The sequence below is a fragment of the Lagopus muta genome, chromosome 19 (genome assembly GCF_023343835.1).
Source record: "Lagopus muta isolate bLagMut1 chromosome 19, bLagMut1 primary, whole genome shotgun sequence".
Taxonomy (NCBI): domain Eukaryota; kingdom Metazoa; phylum Chordata; class Aves; order Galliformes; family Phasianidae; genus Lagopus; species Lagopus muta.
This window is the reverse complement of record NC_064451.1, coordinates 4,458,716-4,479,858: the sequence shown is the minus strand read 5'-3', so window position 1 is coordinate 4,479,858 and position 21,143 is coordinate 4,458,716.

Here is a 21,143-nt window from a genome sequence, read left to right as displayed (position 1 = left end):
TTCGGAGCAGGTTTTTCTCCTGATTGAAGAGAGAATGGCAATCACAGCTAAACAGGAGAGCTACCACTTGTCTGCCCACTGCTTCCTGGACAGACAACACTCTTAGGTACAAGCATCTTAAGCAGCCTAAAAAGGCATTATAGGGGAAAATTTTAAAGGTGGTAAAGGCAGATATAGGAGTACTTTTCTTATTGAAAACTGATCTGGTCTAAGTCCCTAGCTCCACATATTCCTTAAAAAACAGCATCCTACATAAAACTGATGCTCCATATAAGAAAAACAAGGCACAGAAAAGAACAGAAAGGCCAAGGGTATACAAGAGTCACAATTCTATTAGAGGTCTGCTGTCCTCTTGTCCCTTCCAAAACGTCTTTCCTTTAACTCTATAATTAATAACATTACTTGCTAATAAAAGATCAAGAAGGTGGCAGCTGTACTCCAGCTTCTAATCCACTCATAAGTTATTGATGCTGCTGCTCCTGGTGTTCCATCTGCTTCTCTAATGTTTGTTCCATGCTGCATTGCTGGAGACTTTGAGGCTAACATCTAAGATAACCAGCAGGAAAAAAGAAATCCAGCAATGGAGGAGGGTGGACTAGCTATGTAGTCCTTCACTCATTTGGATACCAAAATTTAGATTCCTTGCCAGCAATGCTGAGACAAGAGATGGATGAATAGAAAGTTTTGTGACCACTGCACTGAGCAACCCTGCAAATCTTGACAGACCTACTGTTGTCTTCTTTCAGATTTGGGGTTCTCAAGAAACACTTTCATTTGGCTCCTTCATGTGTCCTTCAGTTTTCTGCTTGCCTGTGCATACATGCAGACTCTTCACTCATTTTTTTCAATGTTTTATAATAAGGTCAACTGAATTATGTATTCTGGCCTTGATTGGAAGAGTGGCTCAGCTTCATTGTTGTAAATTGTTGTGAATTAGGGTGATACCAATGCTAATTGTCTTTTCCTTGCTTCACTGACTCTTTAAATAATCACCCTCCTTCTTGGTCAGTTATTTCCTCGCACCTCTGAGAAATTTGCACCTCAGCTCTTATCAGTCTCCTTCCACCCAACCAATGTAAAGTACATTGCGGCCACTAAATCCAATTAATCCTCCCGGCACTCCCCAGTGAATGAAATTAGTTACATTTTACAGCTGGGCAGTCAGGGGTGCAGACAGCTTTCCCAGCAATGTCTGTGTTATCTCTCCTGAATGGAAAACCTGACCGTGCCCTAGGAATTGCTGGGTTTTCAGTGTGCTGATCACCTTCAATCACAGTGGAAGTCAGAGAGAGGAAGAGATTTGGAGCACCATGATTTTCCATAGTGTTTCCATGGTGTTTCTGTTTGGTTAGACCCAACGCTGACTTGAGTTTATTAAATACCTCTGCATGCCTTGTGTGACGGGTGACGGGATGGATTCATATCCTATCTTCAAGCACACACATTAAAAACCTACCTGCAAGGTGGCTTAGAAAAGCCTTGCTAGATCTAGCTCAAAAAAAGATAAACACACAGGATTCTATTTATCTATCACTCCATTTTTATAATATTATTACTATCATTTTCCACAGGACTGCACATCCTTTGCAAGAGGAGTGGAAAATGAGGCGCTGAGCTTTCATTAAAACAACAGGCTTTGTTAGCTTCAGGTCCTCAGTACTGGATGCAATAGCTGTTTTCAAATAAGATGAAGGGTTTTTTTTTTTTTTCCCTTAAAAAATAAAAGTTAGTCCCCATGAATTACAGACAACTTTCTCAGCTTCTGTGCCTTGACTGTATTCAGGTTTGATTTTAAAAAATTCTCCCAAGCGATTAGAAGTCATTGTGGGCTAATCAGCCAAGAAATTTAAACATAAACTTTGCTGAAATCTCTCCTTAAAGTACAGCTAAAGCATATTTCACTTTTACTGCTCTGAGATATTTACCTCTACTTTAAATACAAAGAGTCAGATTCTCTGTTGACTCAAATCAGTATAGTGTTACTGGCTTTATGAAACACAACTTGTGGGCTTGGCCCTCTGTTTTATGATGTCTTCTTTTATAACGATATTCTCCATTCTGCACAGATCTACTGGTGGATGAAAGGCATGGTGGATGGCTTAACACATCCCATGAACTACCCAGTGAGGTTTTCAGATCCCCTGGGTATGTTATTACGTTATGATTACTTTTATGTTTGGAAAGTTAAGTGAACTAAGCACATGAACTGCAGAAAGGGAGAAGCTTGGCTTTTGAGATATTTAACCTACTGCAACTCATTCCGGCCTTCCTGAATCAAACATGACTTTATAATGGATAAGTGCTTGTAGTACACGTAACAGCTTCTATTGTACAGCATGCATTAAAAAAAAAAAAAGCGGTTTTGATACATTTGTGACAGTTTCACTTGAAATAAGGAATGTTCTGTATCATCCGGTACGATTTCTAACTCAACCACTGAACCATGTTGATAAAATAATTACATGGTGGTGCTTTTGTGTGGAAATAAAGCTGCTCAACAAAACTGGCGAAAGAACGTGACTAGGCTTGTGAAAGGTATAAATGTTGGCATAATTAATACATTTTCCATCTCATGAACTTCAGTGGCCTTTGTCAGAAATAACAGAAGAAAAAAAAAAAAGAATGGGAATGGAATGGACCAGTGAGAAATTTTATGTTCCCCATCTTCCCATGTGTAGGGTAAGGAAGCAGCAGCATCACTGCAAAGCGGTTGTGCTCGAGGTGGACGTGCTTGCAGCAATGCTCAGGGCTGTTTGGAGAACCACAGCATACACAGAGTTGTCAGGCTTTAAACAGGCCATATTTAAGTTGTTCATTCATTGCATGACACTCTGCTAACCTGTGAAGATTTTAGGGGACTTCTGGGCTTGCATAATTTATTTATAGCCAAAAAGCAAAGAGAAGAGTAGGAGGATGGATGACAGATCTTTTATGGAATTAACATGGATTTGTTCAGTTGTTACTGAAACACTGCATAAATTCTTGATCCTGGGAGATGCTTGGCTAGACACTTGGCTTCAGGCATATGGGATACAGCAACACAGCACTGCACATGCTAAAATCCACTAAATATTTTCTAGTATTTGGAAGCTAAATCCCATAGTACAAAGGGACAAAAGCCACAGAATCTTCAATATGCCAGAGGTATGCAAGCTAATGAGACCAAGGGAATCAGAGTGTTCTTAGGTTTCTGCCACAAAAGGAGGGAAGGGCTTATTTCTTTGATGACAGAAAGCATAATTCTCATGATATATGTTAAACCCTCAATTAAATAATTTTCTGACCTGATCCTCACTTTCTATCATCCCAAACGGACTGATCTGATTTTCAAATTACAATTTAAGGAGCAAACAACACAAGAACGTTGAGGAGGGAGCACAGAGGAGCATGGTCATGAGCACCCATTTTTGGCAGTGTGTGAAGACAAGAACAAGAGTTGCCTTCTGCTGGGACACCCAGCACAGAGCGTTGGCTGCTCCAGTATCAGTTTTCGATGATCATTCCCCAAAGGAACAAGTGGTGGAGCTTATGGAGAAATGACAGCAAGACAACTGGGGGTGGATTACAACTGTGAACAGCGAGGGCTTTTCATTCTTTTCATCTTGCCAGACATGCTGTCCCTATTAAAAGTTAATGTTTGAAAATCATCTGTTTCTCTTAACCTCTATTTGCAGTCGGTGAATGGAGCAGTAAATGTAACCAGTGGCTGTGAGGGATGAACTCCTACTGGCTTGGTCAGTATGAAGTCAGTGTGCTAATCACTCACAAGCCACCCGCAATTCAAGGCATTCATTTAAATAGGATTCGTTGTCCTCTCTGTTCAAGTGCTCTGCATCTCAGGCTATCTCCTTGGTAATCCTTTTTAGATTAGTGTCAGAGCCCCAGATGAAATCCTTGCTCATTCTCTTGCCATGTTTACCAGGCTGATTTCCAACACTGTTTCATATGGATTAGGCAGAGCAACTTAGTGCTCATATGTTTTTCAGTGCATCTCAGTACCTCATGAAATTACATTATAGATTCATTGTATAAATAGAAGACTGAACACAATTACAGTCCAAAAGCCCCAAAGCGAAGGACTAGAATCAGAAAGTAGATGTGACCAGATCTTGCTGTGTGCAAATATCTCACATTAAATTGGTCACACATTTGTTTATTTAATCTACATTTTCAAAATTCCCTTTCTTCTTGCACAAAAAAAATAACCTTTCTTCACACTTCAGCAAAAAGCCAAAGGTGGGCAGGTGCACACTGACAGAATTGCCAGGTCAAATCAGAGGTGTCAGTGGTTCAACCCAACTAGGAAAAACAAACTGCATAAAGATGATTTAAAGAGAATGTTCCATTGTTTTTCAAGGTCATGGCATTTTAATCGTAGCTATTATCACTGCTTCCCTCTTGGAGTCAAAGAAAAGATTGGGTTGAAAAGGACAAATGGAGGTCATCTCCTCCAAACCCCAGCACAAAGCAGGGTCAATTTTGAAGCTAGGTCCCCCCACAAGAGAATTAAACTGGCTGAAGTGCTGCTTGACACTGGAGAATCATCACTGAGGGGGTCATCGAGCTTTTTATTTCTTGTAAATAAAAAGATTTTTAAAGGAGATGAATAATAGGATGTCTGTGCTGCAGGAGGACACAGGAGGTCATGCTTCTGATGGAAAGCTGGGGTTTATGCTAATGCTGGACTGTGCTGACAGACCCATACTTTTAAACTACTAATTGATATTTGAAATTTCATTGCTGAAGATCATTGGGCTTCCAGTTGTTGCTAGAAACACAGGCCTTCCCTGTTGATGAATATAGCTCCCTGAGTGGAGATTAGCAGAGACAGCTATCATTGGGCCTGTAGGTGAATGGATTACCCTTGATTTAATAAGAAGTAACAGGCCATTATTTCTAAAGCTACAGGATGGAAAATGACATCTGGATTCTCGATGTAAACATTATTCATCATGTTGGATGCTTTGCTATTCTTGCCAGTACACAGTGCTCTGACGAGGCTGTTATTTCTAGGGTAAGGGAATGGTGAGTACAGCATGGATTTATTCAGACTTATCTACTGTATCTAAGCTCTTGCATCCCTCCATACAGCTGTGTATTGGCCCAGCCAATTGGCCCAGTCAAGAGCTGCCCCTTGCTGCTTCTCTGGCTATGGGTTATGGGCCAGATCCTCAGCTGGTGTCAGTTGGCCCCAACCCACTGATGGCAAAGGAGCTGTGCAGATCTGCAGGCTTAGGGGTTTCACATCATATACTGGCTTCTTGCAAACAGGCAGGAGAGGCAGTCACTACAAATCCGCATCAAGAAATACTGAGATGAAAAGCAAAGCAAGATGAGAAGAGAAAAGCTGCCGAGTGAAAGCTCAGTGTCACAAGTGTGATGTGCAAGAATGACTTTTGCTAATGAACCCTGAAGGGGGAGGTGGGTTTCAGTTTCACCTCACAAAATCCACCTCTGCTTTTTGGAAGGAAGAAGAGTTGGGTGGTACACCCCTAAACCCCATCACTGTATGTGTGAACACCACACGAACCTATTGAGCTGAATGTTTTGAGGCATTTCTGTGCAGCTTGGCAGCTGGAAGGCCTCAAGCTCACAATACAAGGAGCTCTCAGCGCATGTTCTGACCTCATGTAATGGTAATTTAAATCAATGTAAAGCCATTCACTTTCATAGGAGGTGAAAGTCTTCTGGAGCTGTCTAAACCTGAGTGGATCAAGACACCACAAATGAGCACCAGATTTTTCTGTTCCACCAAGAAAGATAAAATTGTAATGTTGTTACAAAGATTTCTACTCTATTTCCTCAGTAACATGCAAAAAAAAAAAAAAAAAAAAAAAAAAGCAAATGAAATGTTGACTTGTTAATTCATTTCTCTTCCTCTGAATGGTGAATTTGGAAGGGAAAAGGAAGGAGGGGATAAAGGGAAGAAAAACACACAGACAGTTGCAGGACTGGAGATGAAAATATTTGGCAGAAATTCCACAATAATACTTTTAAAAGGTTTTGCAATGGAGACTAATGCTCTCTAAGTTTGTTCAGGTGCAACTTTTCAACAGCACCAAGAAAATTTCCAATACTGGTCCTATTATGAAATAATGCTGTGAGTTTCTATTGCTATGGCTGACGTTGGCCATAGATGTCTATCCCAGAACCATATACCTGTGTAGGCACTTGCTGCTGTGGGCAACCCTATGAGAAACATTCACTGTACTGAAATGTGGTTTGTGCTAAACCAACTTTTCTGCATGCTGGAGGTTTGTGTGTTCAGGCTTTAATGCTGGTGAGAGCAGAGGTGTTTCTATGAGATCTCTGTGTCTCTCATTGTGTCAGCAGATCTGAAACGCTGAGTGATTGCTTACCTGCCTGCAATTTGCACTGAGCTCCACCAGTGAGGATAGATCAGCAATTGAAGGTGGTCCAGCAGCCTTCTATAGTGGTGCTTGCAGAAGGTAAGCTCTGCTCGTTAGCTCACTGGATTTCTATGAAGGCCACAGATGTTTCCATTACACAAAAATACCTCTTTGAACTATGAAATGCCACTGGGCTGCAATCATTTATAACAGCACTAGCTTTTTTTTTTTCTTCTTCTCTGAGTATCATTGTCAATGTGTAATAATGAATTCATTGATTTTACCATTTTTTATCAAAACACTTATTTCAGAGAAAAATGTCCTTCATTTGCAGCTGTTAAATCTGTCCCATCCTGGACAACTGTTGGAATAATTGTCCAGAATGGACAGAAAAAGAAAATACCCGTGTCCTTCCCCACCTGGGACTGGTGGTCTGAAGCAAGAAAGACTCACCAAGATATCACCAAGACATTCTGGAGTTGTAGAATACGCTGTGTCCCTTTTCTTCTAGTCTGAATGTAAACAAGTGGGGGAAATAATAGCATCATAAAGTCATTAAGGTTGGAAAAGAGCACTAAGATCTTCTTGTCAAGCCATCATTCCCAAGCAAGGAGTGAAGCCAGCCCCTTCCCCCTGGCTGCCCTTGGCTTTTCCTTGTTTAATTAGCTGGGCAGCAAGTTGTTCTTAGCCAAGAAGATTAGGGTGGTGGTAGCAAGTGGTTGAACTGAGCATGGTTGACACTAATTGGTCTGATGGGCACAGCCTTTGCAAGACAATGTGACCACAGTACTTTGTGAACTGGATGCCTTTTGATCTTTTGTTGCCCGAAGGAGCTGAACCCTGCCCATATTTCTATGTTCCATCACTGGTTGTTTGCAGCTAAGACACAAAACCCAGAAAAGCTGCTGCCCTGCAAAATCATTGAAGAGCTCTTTTTCATGAGAGCTGGGCGGCAGCGCCACAGGCTGGCACTAAATCCAACTGTTTGGGTCCACGAGGCATCAGACTGCAGCACCAGGGGTGGGACAACCTGAGGGGTCTGGTCTATCTGCTGGCACTGAAGGCAGCCCTGGGGAAGCTGCTAAATGACATAATGAGCTGCAATCAGCAGCAATCTCATGGGACCGGAGAGAGAACTCCCAAACCTCCGGTGGAGCGAGAAAATTCTGGCGTACAGCCGGATTGGAGAGCAGTAAAAGGCTGCTGCTGACCTCGGGTTCGTGTCATTTTGACATTGCTTTCAAAACTGCAGTCAGGTAGGAGCCCGTGGCATTGCCAAGGGGTAGGAATCTACGCGGGGGTCCCTTCAGCTGGAGGTGGGAGCAGGAGAAAGAGCAGCCTGGGGGCTGGCAGTGACAGCACAAAGTGCTTGAGCGAAATGGCTGCTCCGAGCGAGACCCGGTTCCACGCTGTTAACCTCTCGCTATTGTAGAACAGTTGGAAGCTGAATGCTGCAAATTAGAATTACTTCCTTGACTAGCCAGAACGGTCCTCTGTCTCTTCAAGGCTCGGATCGTTTCCACTGGAGGGGCAGTGAGCTCTTTTTAATAAGGCTGGGAATGGGACACAGTATGGTCCCAGAATGAAGCGAATTGCTGTGGATACCCTGAAGACCCTGCTTCCCACACGTGTACTCTAGCAATGCTGCCATCTTTGTGCAAAGCTCAGTTTTGCAGCCACTCAGCCGGTGCATTTATCCTCCTAAGCTGAAAAAACGGAAACACTCGAAGTCTGAGAGAGGCTCTGATGCATTGCCTTGTGCTGCTGCTATAGAGGGCTGAGTACATCCCAGAGAAGGCATCCTTTACGCTGCTCATTGCCAGCTTTCTCTACCTTTCAAGGCTGTCACAACACGTGTGCTTCTCTCGCTCATAATCTGGAAGGCTTCTGTTCAATTTGGAAATCATCTAGAGCTGGACTGTGTCCATTGCAGACCTGCAGCTAGCAGTGGTACAGACTGTTCTCACTGCAAAAGGGAATGGCTAGGAAGACGGCTGCCAAGCCTAGTACTGAAATTAAAAGGCTGTTAAAACAAAAAAGTAGCCTTGCACCAAAAGGGTAGATGTGTGCACAGGAGATGAGTCTGAGCCCAGCTCCACCAGGGGTGAACAGCAGGAGTATGAGATGGGAGCAGAGCACCATGCCTTGCATTCCCAGTTACTTTAGACTAGACATCACCAATACACCTGTAAGACACAAACCCTGCAGGGTTAGAGGGATTTTTCTAAGCACAGCCATCGGACCAAGTATGATGCAAGGAAAGAGGAATAGAGACTCTAGCAGAATCAGCAGTCTAGTCAGTTTATGGCCTTTTGTGTGTTCTCAACCAAATCCCATCTCTGTGGTGCCATTTTTCTTTTTACCTTTGCTCATCAGTTCCAGACAGTCTCTTGCTGTGTGCCTTGTATTGCTTTGGCTGGATCTCAGCTTGGACAACTTTAGGTATTTGGCCTGGAGGACTGTGTTCTACCAAAAGGGTTTCCCTTATTACATGGCTTCCTTGTGCAATATATGGCCTGAGTTATAAAGCTGTAAGCTTCTCTCCAAACAAGTGGCCAGCTGAAGATACCAAGGCTGACATTTGGCTTAGGATCAAGCACATAATTTCCAGGTCACTGCATCTCTTAAAGAGAGAAGATTACTTCTGAAAGGAAATAAAGTCCCTCTTTCAGCTAAAGTCTAGTCCATGCATGCAGATCAGATATGCCACTGGCAGCTTCACATGCTAACAGCCATAGACCTCCATCCCCTTCCAAGACATCTTCATTCCCCAGTCCTCTTGCTGTAGCAAAGAGATCACAATCTGACCACAAGGGATAACCTTCTCCTGATGATGCTGAATGCTGACACCAAGGTACACAGGAATTGTTGTGCACATCTACACAAGCAGCAAACAAACAAACAAATAAATAAATAAATGCATAAAGTGCAAGGAAAATTCTGCGTATTCACCCCCCTGTTTCCTTTATCACTTATTCTGTAACAGCTGTTTAATTAATTGCTTGAGTGATTTCCTAATACATCTTATTTACATACAAAATTACAGAATAATGGTTTGCCTTCGAGTCGAGTGAGAATTTAATGTCTGCTTGCCATGCCTCATGGAATATGGTTACTCAACAAGAAATAAAAGTTCTGGTTGGTTTTGGCTGTTTTTTCTTCTTCTTCTTTTTTTTTTTTTTCTTCTTTTTTTTCAATATTATTCTTCTTTTACTCCCCAGGTTTTGTTGTTATCTTTACAGGCATTTCCAGATGATGCTAGAATGATAGCAGCAGGGAGGGGGAGGATTGCTGATGAAGGTGAGTCAAATCCTTGAGTGGAAAAAATAGTAAAAAATAATGTAACTGAATAGGATGGCTTCGACTGAAAAAGTCATCCAGCATCAGTAGAAAGAACATAACTTTATCTCAGCTGCTCAGGTTTATTATCTGGCTGGCAGAACATGGAAGAACAAGGCTGTGCCACCAGTAGGGTCCCGCTTTGTTGGGCTAAAGGACTAAAGGACGTCCCGTTTGCCTTCTGACACAGAGACCTTTTCATGGTACCACAAGAGCATCAGGCAGCTGTATCACTGCTGACAACAAGCTTGATGCCAACAGATGTTTTTCTTTCATGAACCTCATTACATCCAGTCTGCAGCTGTACCCAGAGCCATGGACCTGTGAGCTGAAAATTCCCTCCCAGACAAATACTGGACAAGCACATTCTCCCCAGTTAGCTTGAGCTGACTTTGCTATGGATTTTCTTTACTGCCCTGGTGTTCACCTCAGTTAACTTGGGGCACTTAGGTTAGAGGACTAATTGACCGTGGCTTCTTTAAAAAGAGGTGGATGCCCCAAGATGCCTACATCTCTGTTGCCCTCTGGACTGTACTTGGGAGTCTTGAAATCAGTGGCTCTCACACAGATGCTGCCATTAAGTGCAGCTTTACATATTTTCCTGAAGACCTGCAGTTTTGGACTTCAGAAAAAGAAATGCCTTCTGTTCACTGCCAGATCTCTGAGGAGAAATCTTATTACCATCCACTCAGAAAGTCTTACACCACCTTGTTCATTGCTAATGGTTCAACACTAGTACTTTAAAAGTTCTTCTATTCACCGTGCTGGTCAGATTCTTTTTTCACCACTCTTAGGATATCTGCTATTAAATCCCTATCACCAAGAACTATTACATTTTTCACTAACTCTAAGAGGGGAAAAATATTACCATTCATTTTTGTTACTATTTCTTTGTAACTATACTCAATAAGATATTTGCTTGCAACACAGTCTGTTATATATTCTGTGTTTTATAAAGCATCTCCTGGGAAAAATAACCAGGGAAACACAATTTTTTGGTACCATCTCCTTTTATTAAGAATAATGAAAAGGAAACAAGAGTCATTCCAGCAGTCAGACATCCTTCTACTCTTTCTTATTGGTCTTTTTATGATAACTGGGTCTCTCAGCACATAATCTTAGCTGCCTGTATTTGTTTGCATGTTTACATTTGTCCTTCCAGTTGCGCATGTAACATTGTAGAGCTGATATATACAGGACATGATGATGGATGCAGTGCATCTAACATCTATAGCCACACACACAGAGAATAGAGATCTATCAAAAATACTGGGCAGGATGATCTCAGCAGTGAGGTCTGGATTCATCCCCAAACTGCACAGCTTGAAGGAAGGGTTTGATTATTTTACTTGCTCCATATATCAGATCCCCCCAGATTCACAACATAACAGCTCTCTCTGTGAGCTGCAGCAGTCATTGCTTGGACTATTGGAGTTTACTGCACACATGTGGGAATTCATGCCAAAGGCCCATCCTTGTACTCTCCATCAATGGATTTTCTATCTTTGTGAATAGCAGGAGAAAGCAAGATAGCTTGTCCTTGAATTGTGTGAGATACCTTCCCAAGCTGGGGTAATACTCATCCCTCTATCTCAACATGACGAAAAAATGTATTACTGCTCCTAAAATAGGCCAAATGGCCAGCATCTGCCACTAGCAGGACCTGTTTCAGGCCATTGGGTAGCTGTTTTATATTAAAGCTTTAATTTATACACTTGGCTGGTACTCAGGCTTGTTTCTAAAGTATCAATCATTCCTGAGCTGCCATGGATGATTCAGACTTACTCTACAGGTTCTTCTGCCAGTTATCGATCCTGAAGACATTAATTATCAATTACAAAAGGTTTATTTCTTGCAACATTCACCACTAAAAGATCTGCATATTTATTTTGCCTAGTGATTTATTGACACATCATTATACATTTCATGGAAAACTGCATTATATAGATGGGAGTGGAGAGAAAAGCCTCCAAAAACTCCACTCCAATTAGAAGAAATTACTCAGAGAACTATAGCATGATATTTCTTTGGCTTTCCTCAAACGTAAAGACTGGAAATTGTCTTCCAGGTCGCCCACACCCACAGCAGAGCTGCCCTGCAGGTAAGGCATAGATTGATAACATAGGTTATCAAGACTCTGGTATTTTAAGTGTCCCCTAATTGGAATAGGTGTTAATAGAAGAGCTAGAGGTGAGACCTGCCGCACTCTGGGGCAGCCATTGGCTAAGGAACACCTTGGAAATCACAGCAGCTTCAATAAAAAGACAGCTGGTGCCATCAAACACACCATGCCATCAAACAATTTTCTCTTCTTTTCTTAAAGATTGGTTCCTAGTACTAAAATACTTTCTAGAAACTAATGCACTAATGATGTAAAGAAAAGTAAATTTACCAAAGATTATATCTCTTCTTGAAAAAAATAATAGAAAATGTGATGTGTTCAGGCAGGTTGAAGACTTCTTGTAGCCAGAGGCCCAAACTTTGTCTTCCTGTTTATTATAATACAATGACAGGTTAAAGGCTAATATCTTTCATTGCCCATAAACACCCCTTGCATAAAAAGCTAATGTATCATGACATTTAGCACAAAGCTCTCTCCACTGGACCATGCCATATCAACGGACTGTGCTCCTCTATGCTGACCATTAAACATGTTGCTAAGCACTTGTGGTAACGGGCCTCCAAATGATATAAGAAAGAAGAGGACAGAAATATTACAATCCAAATAACTATAATACAGTAGATGTAACAATCCCTTACTGTCCGTTTTTCTTATTTGCATCATTAATTGCTGTCTGATTAAAAATCATTACGGAGCTGAAAACATGTTAAAACAGGAAAACAAAACCTGGCACGGTAGGAGGGATAGGACTTTATAAATCACCATGAAAGCTTAAGCAGATTCCAATCTGCAAACGAGAAATCACTGCTCTGAATAAATAGAGAGAAATGAGGATGCCTGAACACAGACCTTGCACAATACCAAAGGTTAAAATAAAGAGATGGGTAGAGTCCTATGAGTTGAACAAGGCAAAGGATGGAAACTCACTGTATGGTGTACCTGCATGGAATTCTAATCTTTGAAGACAGAATCTTCTCTACCATGTCCCTGGAGAACTATCAAAGCAATGAATTAACTGGAGAGGAGAGCATTGTTTACTGGGAACCTGGGCTGCCACTCCTCCTATTTCTCCTTCCGTAGTTCAGGTGGTGGTGTTTCCAGCACACACATTTGCTTCAGACATGGAGCATAAGATGGAAACCCTCAATTATCTAGCCAAGGTCCATTAAGCAAGAGAGTGCAGATCAGCTAATGAGAGAGTGCTGATCTCAAGTCGATATTTAGGAGTTCCTGCTATACCTCAATAGCCTTTTCTTTTTCTGTGTCCCTCTGCTATAACTCAGTGCCACCTTACATCTTTTCCTGAGGGAATACAATAATGTCCAGATATTCCTCACTCTGTTTTGAGAGGTGTTCTAGAGGCTTCTAGAGGACCACAAGCTCATGGAATCAAGCCCTTCCAGCCATCGGCGTTGGCACACAGGTCTCTCCCCACATGTGCAACATGCTGCTGGATTTAGTCTAGGACTGAGCAATTCTGGCTTATAAAAGAACAATCACAACAAAAACTGTTTTTCTAAACCTCTGGCTGAAATGTAAACATGATTTTACAGGACAGGATAAATAGATGGGTGAAGCCAACAAAAGGTTAATAATCCCAGTACAAAAATTCTTAGACAAACTCTCCTGCAGTTGAGCTGTTAGCAAAGCTATTAAATTTAATTGCAGTATAATTACATAGCCATATACCTAGCTGATACCCAGCTATCAAGCACACACAGCGCAGGTTTAACCGCACGCACACAATACATGGGGCTTTGCCTCAGGTGCTACAAGCATCCTGCAGCCAGATGTGCTTCTGCCTTCCCAGCCAGGCTTCCTCTCAGTTACAAACATGCTTGGGATGAGACAGAGAGGCTCAGTGCAGGATGCATTAGTACAGAGAAGGTCAAGCTGCTTTGCAGAGCTGGGACGAGCAGTGCGATAAACTATATGCCTTTATAATTGCTGCTGTGGCACTATTTGCAGTGCATGAAGTTAACACACCTCTGAGTCTTTGCAGGATCAGGGCCAAAGCAAATAGCACATTTCGCTTTCCTGGACTTGTCAGATATGCTTAAATTTTCCTGTTAGGGATGCTGCTGTCTCCTGAAATCACTCTCTGCCCAAGGGCAAAGCGCCCAGAAACACTGCTGTGTGCATCCAGACTGTGTCTCCCGAGGACAGGGTTTGTATGGCAAACGTTCCATGGGGCTTCATCGATTGGCAGGTGCTTTGTGGGTACCTGGTGTGCCCAGAGCCCAGAGAGGACAGACCTGTGTGCAGCTTGGAGTGGTTGAGCACCACACTGAGCATGTTTTGGTGGGTAGGACTGCTGCAGAGCTGTGTACTGAACCCATGCTGAGTCCAAAACAGATTCCTGAGACCAGAAGAGGAAACTCTCTCCTTCCTTTTATCCACTGCTTTCATCTGACTTGGTACTTCTTAGATCCACCTGAAAGGCAGGGAGCTGAACACCTCTGGCTAAGGATGTGTCTGTGCTGTTTCCAGTGCAGCCAGAAGCACCAGCAGCAAGGACTGGAAAAGCTTGTGAGTAAATGTATATCCTCTATACAAACCCCAGTTCAACTATGCAGGTACTGGGAGCTTGGGGAATGTACACACCAAGGCTTATTGCAGAATCAATGGGGGATGTTCAGGATGGATAATAGGAAAAATGTCTTCTAAAAAAGAGCAGTGCTACACTGGCACAGCTGCCCAGGGCGTGGTGGAGTCACCATCCCTGGAGGTGTTCCAGACCCATGGGGATGTGGCACTGAGGGACGTGGCCAATGGGTTTGGTGGGATGGGTTTGGGTTGGACTTGGGGACCTTAGAGGTCTTTTCCAACAGGAATGGTTCTCTCATCATGAACACATATAGGGAGGTTATGTACCATGATTTGCCAACAGGCCATGGAGATTCCTTTAGCACTAGGGAGAGAGCTCTAGTGCTGGGCTTATCAGCAACTTTTTGAAAGTGTCAGCATTGCAGAGCAGCAAAATCCTGACTGTGGATCTCTTACAGTGCACACAGGAGGTCAAACTCTCGGGCTCCCTCTGAGCTTTCATTTCATGATTTTAAACAAACAATTGCATTTAACTAAAGGAAATGGTTAGAAGGAGCTACTTTGCAAGAAATTCACTGAGCTCATCTATTATTGAATACGAATATGTGTGGAAGTCATGCAGAACTCCATTTTCCTTGGAGGGGTTACAGGAGAGCCTGGGCTTCGGCATTAAGTGGGAGCACAGGATTTACTGTGTCTCCTGAGATCACCCATCCATTTTGCACTGCTTCCTGCCTTCAGCAGTGGCCAATCTGTGATGATTCAGTGGAAAACGACCTCCAGCTCTGAATCTTTTTTCACCAGACTAATTGTGCAACACATGAGCCCAGTAGGAATTCACCACTGCCTTGAAACTCTGATGTCTTTTGCCTCGGCATGGGTTAGAGCTAGCAGTACAGCAGACCCCACAGACAGCTCCAAACACCCTCCTGTTTCCTACATTTTTGGTCTCAGGTCCATTTTGCTCCCAGGAGCTGCTGCTGGTACAAGTGTACAAGAGTTGCTACTATCCATCTGCTGCCCAAATCCCAGTCCAGGCCCCTCAACTGTGGTATGTGGAAGCACTTAGCTTCTTTGTGACTCAGAGATTGGAAGCGCTTTAAACTGATCATTTGTGGATCATTATTTTTAAAATAATGGCTATCCATTGCAAAATTCTAGATCTGGAAATGAATCTCTTTTTTTTCTTCCCACCAGTGCTCTGGAGATACGTATTTTATCTCCAGATTTGCTAGATTTGAAGCATCTTGCAAAGCCGTGTCTTCAATTTGGTTGGCAATATCAGCTCTGCTCTCAGAGTTCTTAATGCAACTCTGCTTTCCACAGCGGGGATCAGGAGAGGGATGGACAGCAAAAGCTGGTGTGATCAGGGTATTTTAGTAGGTGCTGAGTCCACAGGCACCTGGCTTCACAGAAGCAATTAGGATTCTACGTGTTGTGAGCTTCATTATAGGTGTAACCGTGTGTCTGCTGCAAATACAGGGCAAAATGTGCTGCATGCACAGCACAGTGGGAAGGTCTGGGTTGCATCCTGCATTTATTTATGAATGGTTTTTATGTGTGTTTATGTTGTAATGTCAAACCGTGCAGCGTGAAGAGGCAGGTCCATGCACATTTTGTCTGGGCTGCCATTGTGCACATGAACATCAGGCATTACAGGCCATGCATCTATTCATGCCAGGTAAATCTCTGTGCCATGAGTTGCAGAGACTGTGAACATATCTGTAGCCACAAATAGGCCCAGCTGCATGCAGTCCTAATGGGAAACCTATAAATTCTTCCACCCTTTGCCTTTTCCTGATCTGGGGACCCCTTCTGCTGTATGCCTGTGGCTGTAAGTGTGGTTCTGTGCTGCATAGTTATTGGTGTAGAGACCTGAATGCCAATATGCACGTGTGTTTTGTGGTGCATATTTCTATACAAATACAACTTGTTTCTTTATGGAAACTGCACCTTAATCTTGCAAAATTGGAAACAAGACAACTGCAGAGACAGTGTATATGGGAATTAGACAAAAAATTGATCCTATCCACAGCCTACAAAAAGATTGTTCAGTCCTTCACAGCAGGGTGTGGGAAGAGCTGGCAAAATAGAGGGGACAAATCTTTACCATTTAATTCCCTATTTATTTCAGGCATTTATTTCTTTAGATGTTACAGCATCGTGGTTTGAATCTGGAATCCTGATGATTTTTCAGTACACACAAATACAATACCTATAAGCGAGTCTTTCAAGTATGCGTGGGAATTTAAGGCAAAAGCCCTCTGGAAACCCAAAAACGTATTTGGAAACCCAAATACATTTTAATTCATATTAATGGTGAACCAAACCTTCTGGGCTTGCTGTGTTGTACAATATTTGTTGTTCAATTCATACTGTAAAGTCAAAAGCCTGTTTACGATGCAGATATACAATAGAAGAACTGGGAATATCGGTCATTCTGCATTCATATCTGGGTATTTCTGTGCCTGATTGATCAAATACAAAGGAGCCTTTTAAGACAAGGTGTAGAGAATGAGAGTCTTCTCTCTCATATAAAACTTGGGGCTGACAATCTAAGAAATATCCTTATAGCATCCACTCACCAAGTGTTGTTCTGGCCATAGATTTCCTCAGTTATTCACAAACTCTCTGTGGAAGTGCTGACTGCAACAGCAAATTGGCCTCAAACCCACAGAGTCCCTCCCAAGCCACATCTGGCACCTAAATCGTGGCTATATGAAAGATGGCTTTGTGCCCATTCTTTGTCTTCGGTTCATGTCTTAGGATCATAGAATCACAGAATGGCTTGGGTAGAAAAGAACCTCAAAGATCAGCCAGTTCCAACCTCCCTGTTGCAGGCAGGGTTGCCTGATCAATGGGAAAAACCCGAGGTCCAATTCCTGGGGTGTATTCTTAACTTTATCTTCAGACAAAGAACACAGCATCTCAGATCTCTGCTGCGCTGTAACATAGTCCGATATAGTGCAAGGGGAACGTGCACCTTCCTTTGTCAGATGTTGAGGAAATACCTCAGCTGGCTCAGCAAAGGGGGGAAAATCAATCGGAGGAACCCACACAAACACAACAACTTGAGGGAGCCTTAAAGTCGTGGGTGCACTATTCCTTCCCTGGCACTATGAAAAATAGGCAAGGGCATCTTCAAGACAGCCAAGCTCATCCACAGCCTCTGCGGCACAGATCTACTTTGGCCGAGGCCCAAGTTGTTTGTATTTTTATTCTTGTTTGCCTTTATTTTATTAACTGGCTTGTCTTTTATCATTCCCAGCACAATAATTATCTGTGGCTCAGTGAATGAGAAAACTGAGAGGACAAAAAATATGCATCTAGGTGTACGTATGAGGGAAAGGGTCCAGCAAAAAGTACTTTGCCTGCTACAGTGGAGTGAGTTATAAATAGGGTGCATTCTTAGGCAAACATAAAATGCTTTCCCAGAGCTTGGGTCCTCCTGGGATAGGCACAGCCAGGAGAAGTCTGGAGCAGTGTAATGAAGCCATTCTTTGAGCAACGTTAAAGAGAATGAAAATACATTTCAGAATGCACAGCCAGTGGAGCTCTGCTTAGACAACGGCCTATGCAGGGGTCCTTGTTAGTTGCCTGGGGAAATCAAAGTGCTCACTGCCAGCACACGCTGCTGCTTCTGCAGTCCTTCAGTATGTAGAGCTGCCTGTTTTACCTGGGCATCATCACCATCATCTTTCTCAGGTGGGCAAAATGATCACTGTCAGCTGAAGTTGCTTTGCAGGACTGGGGCACAGATATAAAAGTTTGGGATATGCTTCTAGAGTGCTGTAGTTCTGCCCTGCTGCTACCTGTGTGATGTATGTGCTGCTGCCTTCTGAGTGGGTGAGGATGCAGGGAGGCAATTCCAGAGTACAGCCTCTTCTTTCCTTTCTTCTCCTCAAGAAAGCAAATTGGGGTGGGTGCTATACACAAACATAGCAAACCATCACAGATCTTTGCTACTTTCTATCCTCTTCCTGATTTTCTCAAGTATTGTCTTTGCTGTGGGAAGAAGAAAGTTTTTCTTCTACAAACCAGACAATAACAATGAAATTTAGATATGCTTACAGCTGCTTAAACTATCCAATGTGCCTAAGAATCCAGAGGCAGATGTGCAACGTCTGGCTCTCCTGCAAATTCGCTTTTGCAGAAATGCATTGGTTCCCATAATTGCTGAATGTCTTTTAGCAGAAGGTGTAGTCCTGCTGTATTAGTTAATCCGTGTTAATTAAATCACCAATTTACTATTACTTTTCAGTAAGAAGGCAAAAATACCAAACCAAGCCCTATTTTCTTTATTTTTAAATAGAAAAATGCAGCTTCTGCAAAGTAAGAAGAATTCTATTAGAAAATATTAATCTTACTAGTTTCTGTAACAAGGGAAAGAGAACTGCAACAGTTCTATTGGCTGTTCTGAAACCAAAGTACTTCAGTTGGCTTCAACTGAGTAATGTTTATTTAATGATTTATTTATTACATTTCTGGATCTAATTCAACACCAAGCTGTATTTTCCTATGAAATTACGATGTGGAAATTATGTCTTAGGCATCTCCTCTGCCCAGAAGCATGGGTTGGTGGCTGGAGCAGCTCCTGGTACTCCCCAGGGATCCATGCCAGTGCCCTGTGCATGCAAGTGTGTCCTGTGCTCTGTGCAGTTTGTCAGATCATGGCCCTACCTCCTGTCTGTGCTCTGCTCTACATCATGTTCACATTTCATGTGCTGAAAAGTTCTAAATTATCTGATGCTTAGAAGAATATTTGAGGAAATCCCCAAATGTAACTGAAAGGTTAGTTAGGCCATTATGCCCACCTAGAAATCCTTCCCTTATTGTAAATTGTGCATCAAACCAAACTGTGAAACATGAGCATTTGTGGTTGCTGTTGTCTACTGGACCTAGACCTGCACTCCCAGGAGCGTCTGGCTTCTCCTGCTTGATCAATAGGTGATCTCAAGGTTCTACCGGTGGCAGAGGCTTTCTCAAAGTACAGAACCAGACCACAAATGGCTCAATTCACCCTGATGGAATCTCATTCTGTTTCCCAGAATTACCCCAGATAACACTGCTGCAACCACAAAAGGTGTCCTGCAGTGCTTTCAAGGATAGTGAATGGCAGACCTACATGCAGTGCAGACCTTGGGCCTCTGTAGGATGTTCTATCATAGAGCAAAATCATTAAGGTTGGAAAAGATCACTAAGAGCTGTCTGGGTACCAAATGTGTGACCTATTGTAGGGTTCCTGCTTCAGGGTGGGTTGGTGGTTGGACTTCATGATCTTTACAGAATCGCAGGGGTCTGAATGCACCTCAAGAGATCACAGAGTCCAACCCCAAATGTCACATTTACCCTTTTCTTGAACACCTTCAGGGACAGTGACTCTACCATTGCCCTGGGCAGCATGTTTCGATATGTCACCACTCTTTCAGAGAAGAATTTTTTCCTAATATCCAATAATCCAACCTCCCCTGGCACAATTTAAGGCCAACCCCTCTCATCCTGTCTCTATTACCTGGGAGCAGAGATTGACCCCCACCTCACTGCTAACTCCTTTCAGGGTGTTTAGAAAGTGATGAGGTTTCCCTTTAGCCTCTCTTCTCCAGGCTGAACCATCCCAGTTCCCTTCACAACTCTTGCACTTCTCTGGACATGCTGCAGGACCTCAACATCCTTATTCTTCTATACCTGATCCATGGAGGTATCTGACACCAGGAAGGTTGGCCACGACGGAATGGAAGGAGTGCATAATGGTGGTGGAAAGCCTGACACCTAAACAGTAAAGCAACCCCAGGTGGGCTATGAAACAAGTGTGTTATTACTGTATATAAATGAGTAGGAAGACATAGGCCTCAGAAAGTTTATTTTCTGTGGTTTTAAGCCATCAGTTGACACATCATTCACTCAACAGCTGGCAGAAGTGAAAAAAATCCACTTTCTTGTGACTGATCGAAGACTTTATGATGAAAAGGAGGCCGAATTCTGCTCTTTGCTACACAGAGATCAATAGCGTACAAATTACTCCCACATCAAGCTGGTCATCTAGATCTCATACCTATGTAAATAAGAACAAAGCATGTGGCTGCCAAATTCCTTAATGTCATCTCTGTGAGCACTGCATCTCCGTTCAGATCTCCCTGTTTTGCCATTCTGTCCCTAGCTCCTTCTCTCAGCAGGATGGTTAACTGCCTCTCAACTAATTCACTTTATTTGCTTCAGTGATTGTACCTGGCATCCTCTCCTGTACCTTCGCCTGGGCTTTCCTTTAATTCTGTCTTCTCACTGACTTTCTCAGTATGTGCTCTCCATGGTATTAAGGACAGATTTACTTTTGAGCAGGGAAAACTACAAAGTCATGAAAATCCTTTACGATTCTAATTAGATCTGAGTAATGTATAGAGACAAAGCCAGCCTTGGGTATCCCAGTAAGTGAAAGATCTGGTAACCTCTTGTTTTATTGCTCAGTAAAGAACTACAGAACTATTGTACTTAATTATGACCAGGGACAACGTAAGTAAGGAGCAGCCTGCGTGGCACAGAGCTGTGGGCAATGAAGGCTTAAAGACAGGACTTGAGGGCCCTCGTGGTGTATTGTGCCTCAGGGCTTTTTTCTTTCACTTCAGACCAACCACTTAAATTTCTCTACCTCAGCTTCTTTGCAGATGACAGGCGAGAAGAACGAATATTTGATTTGTGTCATAAATGTGCACAAAGAGTCTTAAAGCAGGGCAAGTTACATTGGAAGTCTTGACACTGGTGCCTGGATGCAGGGATGAAGGATGCAAGAG